Source organism: Antechinus flavipes, chromosome 1 (assembly GCF_016432865.1).
Source record: "Antechinus flavipes isolate AdamAnt ecotype Samford, QLD, Australia chromosome 1, AdamAnt_v2, whole genome shotgun sequence".
Lineage (NCBI taxonomy): Eukaryota > Metazoa > Chordata > Mammalia > Dasyuromorphia > Dasyuridae > Antechinus > Antechinus flavipes.
Genome location: NC_067398.1, coordinates 697,836,354 through 697,849,413, shown reverse-complemented (window position 1 = coordinate 697,849,413; position 13,060 = coordinate 697,836,354). Strand labels below are relative to the sequence as shown.

At 42.3% G+C, this 13,060-nt stretch overlaps 1 protein-coding gene across 5 annotated transcripts in view; it reads right to left on the bottom strand.

Moving 5' to 3' along the window:
* Window positions 1-13,060, bottom strand: part of RPH3A (rabphilin 3A) — a 347,889-nt gene that overhangs the window by 165,263 nt on the left and 169,566 nt on the right. For 2 of the 5 annotated variants that reach the window (XM_051972818.1, XM_051972822.1), the window contains exon 1: window positions 10,960-11,237. The exons of 2 other annotated variants lie outside the window; for them this stretch is intronic. The gene's annotated coding sequence lies outside the window, so the exon portion shown is untranslated. Of the gene's footprint in view, window positions 1-10,959; window positions 11,238-13,060 lie in introns of those variants that run through there. One more of the 5 variants, XM_051972820.1, reaches the window with a different exon arrangement.

Genomic DNA, 13,060 nt, shown 5'->3' with positions numbered 1-13,060 from the left:
ATGGGATTTTGGGTGATGGTTTTATTAAATAATTTTGTAAATAGCTTTGATTATAAAGCTTTATAATTTTGTAAATAGCTTTGATTATAAAGCTTTATATAATACCATGGTTTTAATTCATTTTTGTTGATTGAACTTAGATTTAAAATTTTTAAAGATATACGGGGAAAAGTCATGGGCCTTTTCTTCCAGAAGAATGTGAGTAAGTCTTCCAAAGGAGGACTGAGAGTTAATTGCAATCCATTGAGGTAAATACAGTGGCGCAAGGCTATGGTTACAGCTGAGAACAGTTGTCCTTCCTGGAACTGAAATTCCCATTCTGGTGACAATCTCATTTGGCATCACCTTTTCCTCTGGACTTCTTCTCTCTATTCTCTGCTCCCCGTATCTGGTCATCAGTCCAACAGAAGACCACACATTGCCCTAGAGCTTTATACTACCAACCATGTCAATGTCAACTCCACAGCTCAGCCCCCGTGGAATGGACCCAGCTAAGTGGAGAAAACTTACAATAATATAACAGAAAGAGAAATGAAGGATCCAGGTTCAAACCCAAAATCCAGCTTTAATCCTTATTAGAAATATAAAGGCATATCACCCCCTCCAAACCTCAATTTCCTCAGCTATGAAATGGATAGAAAAGCATGTGTATAGTAGTACAAATAGCCTGATAATATGACCTCACAAGGTTATTGGATTACAGGAAGTAAAACTATTTTCACTTCTAACTACAGCTCTGTTCTCTACATTTATCTCAATAATTTACCATAAACTCTCTGTCATCTCTCCACAGACTTTGATTTTGTTGATGTTGCTGTAGTAGTAGTAATAGTTTATAGTAATAGTAGTGGTAGTAGTTGGTGTTATTGTTGTTCAGGACAGCTAGGTGGTACAGTGGATAGAATACTAAGCCTGGAGTCAGGAATACCTGAGTTTAAATCTGGCCTTAGACACTTATCAGCTATGTGACCCTGGACAAGTCATTTAACCTTGTTTGCCTCAGTTTCCTCATCTGTAATATAAGCTGGAGAAGGAAATAACAAACCATTCCAGTATCTTTGTCAAGAAAACTCCAAAAAGGTTCAGGAAGAGTTGGACATGACTGAAAAACAACTAAGTAATAACTTGGTCATCACTTGGCAGGCTTATTCACAGTTTTCTGAAAAAAGGAGGCCCACGACTTTGTAAAATTTTAGGAGCCATAACATTATAAAGTGATATTTAAAATATCAACTTTATTTGGACATGGTGGTGCATATCTTCAGTCCCTGGTACGATGAAGACCATGGTTGATGGCTACTTGAGTTTAGGATTTCTGGGCTTTAATGGGCTATATACATCAGCAAAGTTTGAACTAAGCCTGACATCAATATGGTGAATCCTATGCTGCCTAAGGAGGGAAGAAAACCAACACAGGTTGGGAAAGAAGAGACAAAGGAGGAAGAGAGGATGAGAGGGAGTGAAGAAGGAAGGGAGAAAAAGAAGAAAGGAAGTAGGGAGAGAGGGAGGAAGAGAGGGAATAAAGAAAGAAGAAAGAAGGGAAGGGAGAGAAGAAAGAAGGAATGGAGATAGATGATGGATGGAGGGAAGGAAGAGAGAGAAGAAAGAAAGAAAAAGAAAGAGAGAGAGAGAGAGAGAGAGAGAAGAAAGAAAGAAAGAAAGAAAGAAAGAAAGAAAGAAAGAAAGAAAGAAAGAAAGAAAGAAAGAAAGAAAGAAAGAAAGAAAGAAAGAAAGAAAGAAAGAAAGAAAGAAAGAAGGAAGGAAGAAAGGTTTTAAAATGCAATTAAGTCACTTTAACCACCTCTCCATTTCTCCAGTGTCTCTCATTCAGGGGCACAAAGTTCAATTTCATTCAGTTCATTTCCATTTAAGTGCCTATTAAAACCAGAGAGGATCTTAGAGAAGAAATAATGAAACCTATGTCCCTCCTCTTAGCAGAGAGGGGGGACAACTAGGACAGCATGTTGTATACATTATCAGAAAAGGTTTTTGTATCAAATGCTCTTGCTTACTTATCTGTCTGACAAAAGGAAGTGGGGAAGCAGAGGGGAAAGGAGAAGAAGAGAAAATAAGCATTTCCATAGGGCCTACTATGTGCCTGGCACTCTGCTATGTGCTTTACAAATATTATCTCATTTGACCCAACTAGATCGGGAAAAGACTGAAAGACAGAAATAAAAATGTCATTTTTTCAATCCCTACTATATGGCAGGCACTGCCCTGTGGATCCAGAGACCACGAAATGAGTCTTTGACTTCCAGGAGCTTCCAGATGCTGTAGCAAAGTAAAGAATCCACACTGAGCATTCCTAGATCCAAGAATACTAGTCCCTAATTTGGCTATTAGTCAAGAGGCCATGTACTTTCTGGCTGAATTTATTTTTAGCTGGCATAATAAAAATAAAACGGCCCTTCATCATCAGCATCAAGGTCCCAGCTCAGCACCTCGGCCAGGGGATCCAACCAGCCTTTGTTACGAGTCACTAACCTTTGGCTCTTGGAGAAGGACCTGGCTGGCTGGGAGCCTGCAATAGCAAGATATTCATCCCTGTTTCCACCTTCACTGCTGAGAGTGGAGGGGAGAGGGAGGGGGGGGGAGGGAGGGGTGGAATCTCTGGGATTCTAATTCCTGGCAGACAGATGAACTTAGCATTGACTCTTGCTGGAAAATAGAACTCACATGAAACCTCCCTCTCTCTCTAATGGGACAAGGGCTGGATTTCTAGGAAGGACGGCCTTATTCAATTGGCATTTTTCCTCATGCTGACACCTCCATTCCTAATGCAAACCTCTCCCTAAAATGCCACAGATATTGAGCTGCAGGAGACTTTAGTCTCATCTCTTAATTCTGTGGAGGTTGAAATTGAGACCCAGAGACATCAAGTGCTTTGTTAATGGTCACAAAGACATTAAGTGGCAAAGGTGAGATTCAAACCCAAGTCTTCTGACTACAAATTCAATGTTCTTTCCACAATATACTGTTGCTTCTACCACTCGTGGGACATTCTCTGACTTCTGAAATTCTCATTTACGGCGTCCCTGGTTCCCATAGAATCCTCAAAGGTAAGGTTACTCTTTGTTGGGATGTTCTTGCTGGATTAATTGCACAGTAGTGGGGATGGAATTATACTCCACCACCCATACTCTCATTCAGGCCCCGCTTGTGACCAATGACATGAATTCCTGGACACGTGCATGGAATTTCTAGAACACAAACAAACTAATCTTATTGCAGTTGTTCCTATAGGAAGCTCCATCTCCTTTATAAGGTGCCTCTGCAGTGATCCATGCATAGAATGCACTCCCTCCTCCCCTCTGCTTTTTACATCCTTAAAGAGTCAGCTTAAGCATTACACATAAAATTAGTCTAGTTGGAGCCAACAGCCAAGGAAGAGCCCAGTCATCACCTTTGGGGAGAAGCGGAGGATTTTCTCGCTTCTTCCCCATTCTCACCATCAATCATGGCATGTAGAAACAGAGCTAGGCAGCTGGGTAGCACAGTTAATAGAACACTGGATATGGAATCAAATCCAGCCTCAGTCAATAATTATGTGACCTTGGGCAAGTGACCTGAGTTTGCTTCAGCTGTTCAACTGTAAAATGGAAATTATAATAGCACATAGCTTCCAGGGTTGTTGAAAGATCAAATGAGGTAATGTTTGTAAAGTGCTTAGCACTTAGCATGATTAATATAAATACTATTATTATTATGTATTATGTTCTTACATTATAATATATTATTATATATAAATGGTATTATTATTATGAATGTATTCTTCTAGAAGACATCTCATTCAGCACTTTGAGAGCCAATTCTTGAAAATTCAAGGGACAGATGAGAGTAGAGAATTGGAATATATATATATAGGTTGTCTCCCCTGATCATATGTAAGCTCCTTGAAAGTAGGAGCAGTTTCATTTTTGTCTGCATCCCCACAATCTAGCACTGTGTTTCACACATAGTGGAGCTCAATCCATGCTTGTTGATTTATTTGAGTCTGTTGCCAGAATGGATTATATCCCTCTAAATATTCTAACTAACTAACTACCTACATTCTTAGCAATTGTAAAAGAAGTAATAATAATAATAACAATATTTACTTTTAAATTTGTTTTATGTTTGCTTTAAGTTTTCAAACTGTTTTAAATCCATTATTTCTTATGTTTCATAACATATCTGGGAGATAGATGTTACAACAATTATCCCCATTTTACAGTTGAAAAAACTGAAGCTGGGGCAGCTAGGTGGCACAGTTGATAGAGCACCAGCCCTTAAATCAGGAAGACCTGAGTTCAAATCTAGTTTCAGACACTTAACATTTCCTGGCTGTATGACCCTGGGCAAGTCACTTAACCCCAATTTCGAAGGAAGGAAGGAAGAAGGGAAAGAAGGAAGGAAGGAAGAACTGAGGCTGTAAATATTTTGAAAATAAAGAACTATTATTTAAAAAAATTTTAAAGAAAAAGCTGGGGCTTATAGAAAAAACTGAGACTTAGAGGAGTAAAGTAACTTTTGATTTGGAATTATGAGATGGCTTAGAGGAGGCAAGAGACTTTTTGAAGTCTACTCTTTTGCCTTTCTCTGTATGTCCAATGCTTAGCACAGTGTCACAGTAAAGTATTAATAAATGTTTGTTGACTGACAACTAACCCAGAAAGTAAATAGGAGGGACACGATTTGAAGCTGGTATTCTTACTATAGCCTGTGCTATACTGCTTATTAGAATATAGCCAATGGTCTGTTCCACGCCAACTAGCATTAATTCAGTACCTACTATGTGCTTAGTACTGTATTAAATTCTGAGATAAAAAGAAAGGCAAAAGATGGTTCCTGCCCTCAAGGAGCTTACAATCTACTGAAACCACAAGCAAAGAATTATGTAAAAACTAGATATATACAGGTTAAGTTGAAGATAATTAATAGTGAGAAGGCACTAATATTAAGGAGAATTAAGAAATGCTTTCTCTAGAAGGTAGGATTTTGGCAGGGAAATGCTACAGGGAAATCCTTCATTTCCCAAAGACTCATGGGATGCAAAGGTATGAGATGATCTCCAGAAGTTATGGTGTCTATCCTCTAGCCTCTGAGCTCATTGTACTCAAACTACATTTGGAAAGGTCTCCAAGCCCTCTGGAGTCTCAAGGATTTGGGAGTGCCTTCTCCCCTAGATTATTTTTGTTTCAATGCATGTAAGATTACAAATATAGGGGTTGTGTGTGGGAGAGACAGAGGGGAGAGGGAGAGAGAGGGAAAGAGAGACAGAGACCGAGAGTGGGAGGGGAGACCGAGAGACAGAGACCGAAAGAGAGAGAGAGAGAGAAAGAGAGAGAGAGAGAGAGAGAGAGAGAGCGAGCGAGCTGCCTTTGGGCATTATCTTTTGTCAAAAATCTGAATCAACTTTCTGAAATCTCTCCCCCTCCCCCTTTTTGAGCTATAGACTCTGCCAGGGAGCCAGGTGCTGGTATTCAAATGTCCTCAAATAACACGGCATGAATCCAAAGCTGTTTTCATTCACAAGATGCCTGTCACTCTGCAGGTTCCTTTCTATTAAGTGGGGGTGTGTGGAGGGGGAGGGGTGTGGTAGCTGAATTATCCTGTATGGAGGATTATGTTGGTGAGATGTGATGAGTTTTCCCCCCAAATAAATCCTTCCCAGACCTATCATTGTGGAGCTGTCAGATGAGTTTCCTCCTGTGAATTAATTGTAAGGAAGGGGAGAAAAAAAAAAACAGGCCAGCTCCGGTGTTACCTCTGATTGCTCAGCCTTCGGTTGTTGGCAAAGCCCCAGTACAATGTAATCCAAGCAGGCCCGATATCACTGAGTCTAATACAGCAATACAATTACTTCTCGGAGCCCATCGAGCCACTGCAGACTTCTGCTCTCTGCACCACACCGATATGCTGCCAAATTCTCCCAGGCATCTGTTCAGCTTGGTGGTCTGGGGAACTGCGAACAGGTCTCCATGGGGAGAGGGGGCTATGGGACTCTCTCAATGACTAAGAAACAGATTATATCAGAACTGGGAAGAAACAAGAGCATGGAGCCAGGTGAGCCTTTAGAATGGAGAATTTGAGTAGTGGGAGGGATCTTAGAATAGGGAATGTCAGAGCTGAGACCACCCTTAGGACATGCAATGTCAAAAGTGTGAGGGGCCTTAGAACAGGGAATGGCAGAACTCCCAGTTCTGACTCCCAACCCCATCCTTTTATTTAAAAAAAAAAAAACAGACTTTCTCTATTGAAGATACAAGTAGTTCTCGGAATGGTTGTGACTTACTCATAGCCACATCAATAGTAAATACTAGAAATGTAAAACTCTTTGCACTATACTCTATCCTTGTAGATTCCCTGAGAGAATGGGCTGAGTTTTATATAAATTCTGTATTCTCATCCCCCATACATAGCACAGTGCTCTGCATATTGCAGGTACCCAATGAACATTCCTTGAATCAAATTACCCATTTATATAATTGCTAAGTTGCAGAGCTTATTATTATTATTACCTAGAGTCCAGACCTCCAAATTCTCTCCCCTCCCATCCTCTTTACAAAAGTTTTTAAAGATTGCTGCCACATTTTTCATTGGCTACATTCCTCCTTTGATCCTTCTGGAATCAATTCTGAGATGAATTGATCCATTAACTAGGATTGTTTCAGGTAAAGTCTTATTTCAAGGCCCAGAGATGAATTACACAATCCATACTTATAGAAAGAATAATCATAATAACTAATGGTACTTCCAGATTTACAAAGAACTCCCATGAAAGGATTAAGCCAAGTATTATTATTGTCATTTCATGGGGGGGGGGGGCAAAATTGCAGTTCACAGAAAGGAACTTGATTTGTTATATACACCTGAACTGGGGGTCAAATTCAGATCTTTTGTCTCCAAGTCCAACACTCTCTCCATCCTCTTATGTTCTCTTTTAAGAGAATCCAACATATCATTGTCGCTGTTGTTACTATCATTGATATCATTGTTAGTACTAGGTAATATTACTTTATTTCTGTAACTCAAATCAATCTGGTATAATTCCACTGGTACTCAGCCAAGTATAGTGCAACAACAGTTTGTCGTTTTATTTTAAAATTCAGATAATCTAATATAAAGCCATTACAACAGCACAGGGCCAATTGTCCAAGTAGATTACAGCAATAAAATTTTGGAGCAGCAGTTGGTGATGTGACAAGGAAACCATTAACGACGTCATTGTTGTTGAAGCTACTAGTTGTTATTTTCCAGTAACCCTTTTTGTCCACTGTATCCATATCTGAATTTTCTGCTTTAACTTTTCTGCTTCCACACCTTTTCTCACACTGTTACCCTATGAGGAAGGCTCTCCTATTTTCTTTTTCATCTATCCAGCCCCAACCAATCCTATAAAGTTGATTCAAGTCATACCTCCCCCACGAAGCCTTCCTTGATTGTTCCACCACTGCCCAAATGATGGCACTTCTCTGCATTGTAGAATGTCTTGGCCAAGCCATTCACTGGATCAGAGGGCTCTGATAGAGTGAGAAGCAAACATAATGCCAATTCTTTTTTCACAGATGAGGAGTTTAAATGACTTATCCAACATTACAAAGATAGCTTCAGAGACAGAAAATATTCTTAGGCGATTCAGCCCCCACCTGAAGTATGAGTCAGTTCCCTTTACCAGATCCCACAAGTGGTCATCCAGGAACTGCTTAAATGCTTTCACTTTCCAATGCAGCCAATGGACAGCTCTAGCAGATAGGAGAGTCTTCCTTGTATTGAGCAGGTGTCTATCTATCCACCTCTCAATTAACTTTTCTTCTTTGATCCAAACCCTTCTCTTTGGACTCATATAAAATAAATCTACCTACTCATCCCATGACAGTCCTTCAGATATTTAGAGACAGTGATGACAGGAGCATAGAATCATGGAATTGTGTATTTGGAAGATGGACATGAGAGCATCTAGATCAAACTACACCTGAACAAGAATAGCATCTACAACAAGGAACTATAGGACCAAAGATTGAGAGCCAGAAGAGACCTTAAAATATAAAATGTTAAATCTAGAAAGAATTTTAGACTACTTGACATAGAACAGTGCATGTCAGAGCTGGAAGAGACCTTAAAGATCAACTAGTCTAACCCTACATTTTATGAAGGAGAAAACCAAGAGCTAGAAATGTAAAGTGATTAACCCAATTGTCACACAGTAGCAAAAACACGATTTGAACCCAAGCCCTCTGAGGCTAATAGATCACTCTTTCCACTGGACTACTTTGTGCCCTTTTCCCCACTTGATCCTTTCTGAATCAGGCAGGAGCACTATCTAAGAGGGGGAGAAATTCTGTATGGCTAAGTTATTCACTACAGCCACCAGAGGTTGGGGAATTCTGATGGCTTCAAGAAGATAGGGGAGAAAATAAGTATTTCATTGACATCAGAATGCATAAGAAAGGTGTGTGGTGATAGTCACCAATTCCTAAGTCTCTGTTTATAGCACCATCGAAACTCTCAATTCTCGGTGTCAATTGAATCATTTAAATTCATCAACTCCATCCCACCAGTGTACAAAACTAGAGTTTATTTTTATCCTAGGTTAAAGCTACAGCTGTTAAACAGGAATAAACCATTTTCACTTTTTTGTTGCCTTGTTGCCATTTATTAGATTGCCTAATTTTGTGCCCATTTCCCCAGTTGAAAGATTTAAAGAGCAAAGAAAATGTCCATATGTCTATATCATTCGTATTAGAAATCCCAAGTTCTCCATGCTGGACATGGGAGTGTATGAGTGCACATATGTGTACACAGATACAGAAACACACACGCAATTTGACAAAGACCAAATGGAACATCTGTAAACCAGCACCCTGGAGATGGCATCCAGATTCTAACTCTCCAGCCCAGAAAAGTGGGTTGGGGCGTGTGTGAAGCAGTGAGAATAAAGAAGCAGCACATGGAGGCGTTGGGATTCACCCAGACCTTCTCCTCAAATGTTCCTGTCTTTTCCTCATATGCCCTGCAATCAATCTCAGAATATCCAAACTAGAAAGGATTTCTAAAACTCATTTCCTCCAATCCCCAGTATACAGGGGTCAGTGAGGCCCTAGGAAGAGAACCCACTTGTCTAAAGCCCAGCAGGGAGTAAATGGCAAAGCCAAGACTGGAATCTAGTTTCCCTAAGTCTTTGGACACTTCTCTTCATATACACAGTGCAGCCTCTTTGATTTCTTCTCTCCCCAATGCACCACACTGCACCAATTTAAACTGGGTGAGGGGGAGGGACAGAGGGAGATGAGGTCCTTTTGGAGCTTAGCCACCCCAAGAACAGGGGGATAAAAATAGAGGGGAAGAAGGGGGAAATGAAAGAGATAGGAGATTTTACAACTCAAACTCTATGACTGCCATCTCATAGTCACTCAACAAGTCACTGATGAGGTCAAGAATAGGAGCCAGGAGCTCTAATTTTCCATCTTCAGCACTAACCACAAGACCACACTTTCCTTTTCCGTAAGAACATTTGCCTTCCTAAGCTTCCTATACAATGGCAAATCCTAGAAATTGGGCATTTTAATGTGCTTTAGATATGAATAAAATTAACGAAGACCAGGCACATGAATAGTCTTCATTTCACATCCATCAGAGTTGAGTATTCTGTTCCTTCAGCCCACAAAGACCAAAGTAGAAAGCTGAAAGGTAGAGGTGAAGTACCCTCTGAGATGATTCCTAAAACACTTTTAAAAAGGACATTCATTTCAAAAGACTGAAATTATTAGTTGGGTGGAAACAAGCAACAACAATAACAATAAAATCCCAGCTTCAAAGCAGCACAGATTCATGCCAATAGCATCTTTTTTTTTCTTTTTAAAGATTAAATTTGGGATTCTCAGATTCCGTTATAGGAGACCACAACCTCTCTCTCAATCAGGCTGGTGCAACCTGCACCACTGGGATCCCAGCCATGTCTCTGAGGGTCAGGGAAAGAATCGAAGCTAGAGAAACCGATCTGAAGGCAGAGGCTGGAACCTTATCTGGGCTCTGACCCAAGCCCCTTTCCCTCCACAGCAGAACCTTGGACAGCACCACTCTCCCAAAGCTCCCTACCCACTATGTGAAAAGGCTAACCCAGAGCTGAGCAAGCAGAACCTGGAACATTCATTATCCAGTTCCTCTGCAGTCTATCTGGACACTGGTCACCAAGAGAGGTACCTCATGCATCTGCTAGCAAATAGCACAAATAGCATCCTGAACAAACTTACCCATAGGGCTATCCCTAGGACGGGCTCCCGAGCTGAGCTCACGTACCCAGGCAAGGGTTAAGCAGCTAGTTATATGGGTTCTGGTTATCTTCTCATTTCTCATGCTAACCAAAGTCTATAGCTCTCACTCTACACTTCCCAGCTCCACCACCCAACCATTTAATTCATTCATCGCATTAAGAGAACTGCCTTTTACTTTTAACAGCTTATTTTGAGTATACATAGATACATGTATATGTATGGCCATGTATATATACATATACATATATATTTATATTTAGCCATGAGGAAATCACCCCATCTCCTCGGACAGCAGGCAGTAATCTCCCCGGGGCTCTCATTGCCTCTCAGGTGATAAAACACTGCAGATGTGTTAAAAGAGACATGATCAACACAGACACACATGCACCCCACGCCCCCCTTTCAACCCTCCTGCCCCATTGCCCACCTCCGCTCCGCTCCAAGCCAGCCCACTACCCCGCAGAGAGGAAGGATAGCTACCTAGGCACGGAGGACCGAAGGTGGGATGTGACCCCCAGTCTCCAGCCAACACCTGCCCACCCCTCTGCCTTAAGGAAGAGGCTGTGTCCTTATCACTCCCTTAACAGCTTGGAGCTTCAGGAGGGGTCCCTTTATACTCTCCTCCAAATCAAGCCAACCCCATCCCCCCTTCCTTACCCCCGAGACATGCAGGACCCAAAAGAAAAAAAAAAGGAAACACTACTCTACATCTCTGGCTGGTGGCGATGGAAAAGTCGGCACAGCTGTCAGAGACGGGATCAAGAAGAGAAATGCTCCCTCTGGTTGCCCTCAGCACAGCCAAGCAGCCTTCTGCCTCTGCCTTTCTGGCTCACTCTGTCCTCTCCCTTCCCTCTTGCTCTCTCGCTCACACAGGCAACTCTCCGGGACTGCCGGGAGCAGGCAAATAAATAGCGTCCCAGTGCCCAAAGCTGGGGCTGCCGCTGCCGCTGCTGCAGAGCTCTGTGCAAACAGCCAAGATGTGGACCAGCAATTCCCCCCCCCCGCAGGGTGAGGCAAGCCTGTCTACCACCCGTGATTTATTTGCAAGATGCCTGGGAAAGGAGGGGGTGGAGGTGGGGCTGGGGCTGGGGAGCCGGGTGGGGGGAGCCACACACAGATCCCGGGCAGAGCACAAACGAAGGCACACGGTCACAGTTGGCAGAATGCAGTAGCATCCCCCCCCCAAAAAAAGAAAGAGCCACAGTGTGATGTGATTGAAAGAGATCTGAGTCTGAAGTCCAAAGTGGGGAGGGTCTGGGTTCAAATCCCGGCTTGCCACCTGCTCCTCAAGTGACTCTGGGTAAATCCCTTCCCTCCTCCAGACCTCAATTTCCCCATATGTAAAATAGGAGGAGGGGGGAATGAACTTCATGCTCAAAAGCCTAAATATTGGAAATTAAGGAAACCAAAAGGCTAGAACCCTTGGAGCAATGGAGACCATACTCAGTGGTTAGAGCTGGAGAGGAGAGAGTGTGAACAGATGAAGAGAGAAAGGGGAGGTCGGGGTTGAAATGAGGCTTCATGCTCCCACATGCACACAGAAGGGTGAATGCCTGCCTACCACCACCCAGTCATTCTAATATTAGTCCCTGCCGCCCAGCTCAGTGTTACTGTACCTTGGTAGCAATCAGCAGAGTCCCCACGCTCCCCCTTTGCTGAGCCAAACTGCTGTTCTCCTCCCCTCAAAAGAGGGAGTTGGAAAGACCCCCCCACCCTCTCTCCCTCACTGAGTCTATGTTCAGACACAAGTGGTTTGCTTTCTTTCTATGAAACATCCCCCCTTCTGAGGCTGGATTTCTGCTGCTCTCCAGGTAGCCACAGATCTCTGCCCTCAGATAGCTCGCCTTCTCTGATTTCACAATGCGCAGCGAGAAGATGCAGAGTCAGGCTGGATAAATGGTTCACAATGGAGAATAGCTCTGAAAATCCTGCTCTTTCTTTGGAGGACCCCCGTGCCAGGAGCTAAATCCTTTGGGTAGCAGGCAAATTCAAGAAGACCACGACCAGCTTTAGGTATAAAGATGGCAGGAGTGAAAATGTTTCCTAGTCTCTAAATTCTTCTTGGGGAACTTCAGTTATAGGCTCGCAGGTTTAGAAGGGACATTCAAGGTTATCTGGCTCAGTCCCTTCATTTGACAGATAAAGAAGCTGAGACCCCTAATAGGGGAAAGACTTAATCAAGATCAAGTAAGTTTCAAATGGCCAAGCTGGGATTTAAACCCAGCCACCAACATTATACTACCTCTCTAGGCCCTATGCTCACACATGTATTAAATGTCTGAGGGGATTCAAGGAACCAGAAGTCAAGAGACTGGGACAAGTTTCAACTGATTTGTTGAAACTTACTAGACTTGGCCAAGCAGCTCAGGCAAGGCCATATGGCACAGTGGAAAGAGACCTGATTTGGGTATCAGAAGACTTGAATTTAAATCTCAGCTCTGCTCTTAGCCAAAACATTTAATGTCTCGATTCCTCTTCTGCTATAGGAGGGAGTATAAAATGGCCATTTAGATCCCTTTCACCTCTAAATTCATGAGGCATCTATGAATCTAAATCCTACAGACCATGGAGGGAAATGACTAAGTTGAAAAAGCTGGCAACTGGTGGACAGATGTAGCTCCCAGTGGTCCTTGACCTTGAATATCCTTGGGCAGCTATCATGGAAGGGGGAATCATACCACTGGGGCAACCTGTGTTTTATCTTTATATATTTTGTATCTACTTCAATGGGTATTCCCTCTGTTGAACATAAGCTCCTGGAAGGCAGGAATGATCTGATTTTTTTCTTTGTAACCCCAACACTG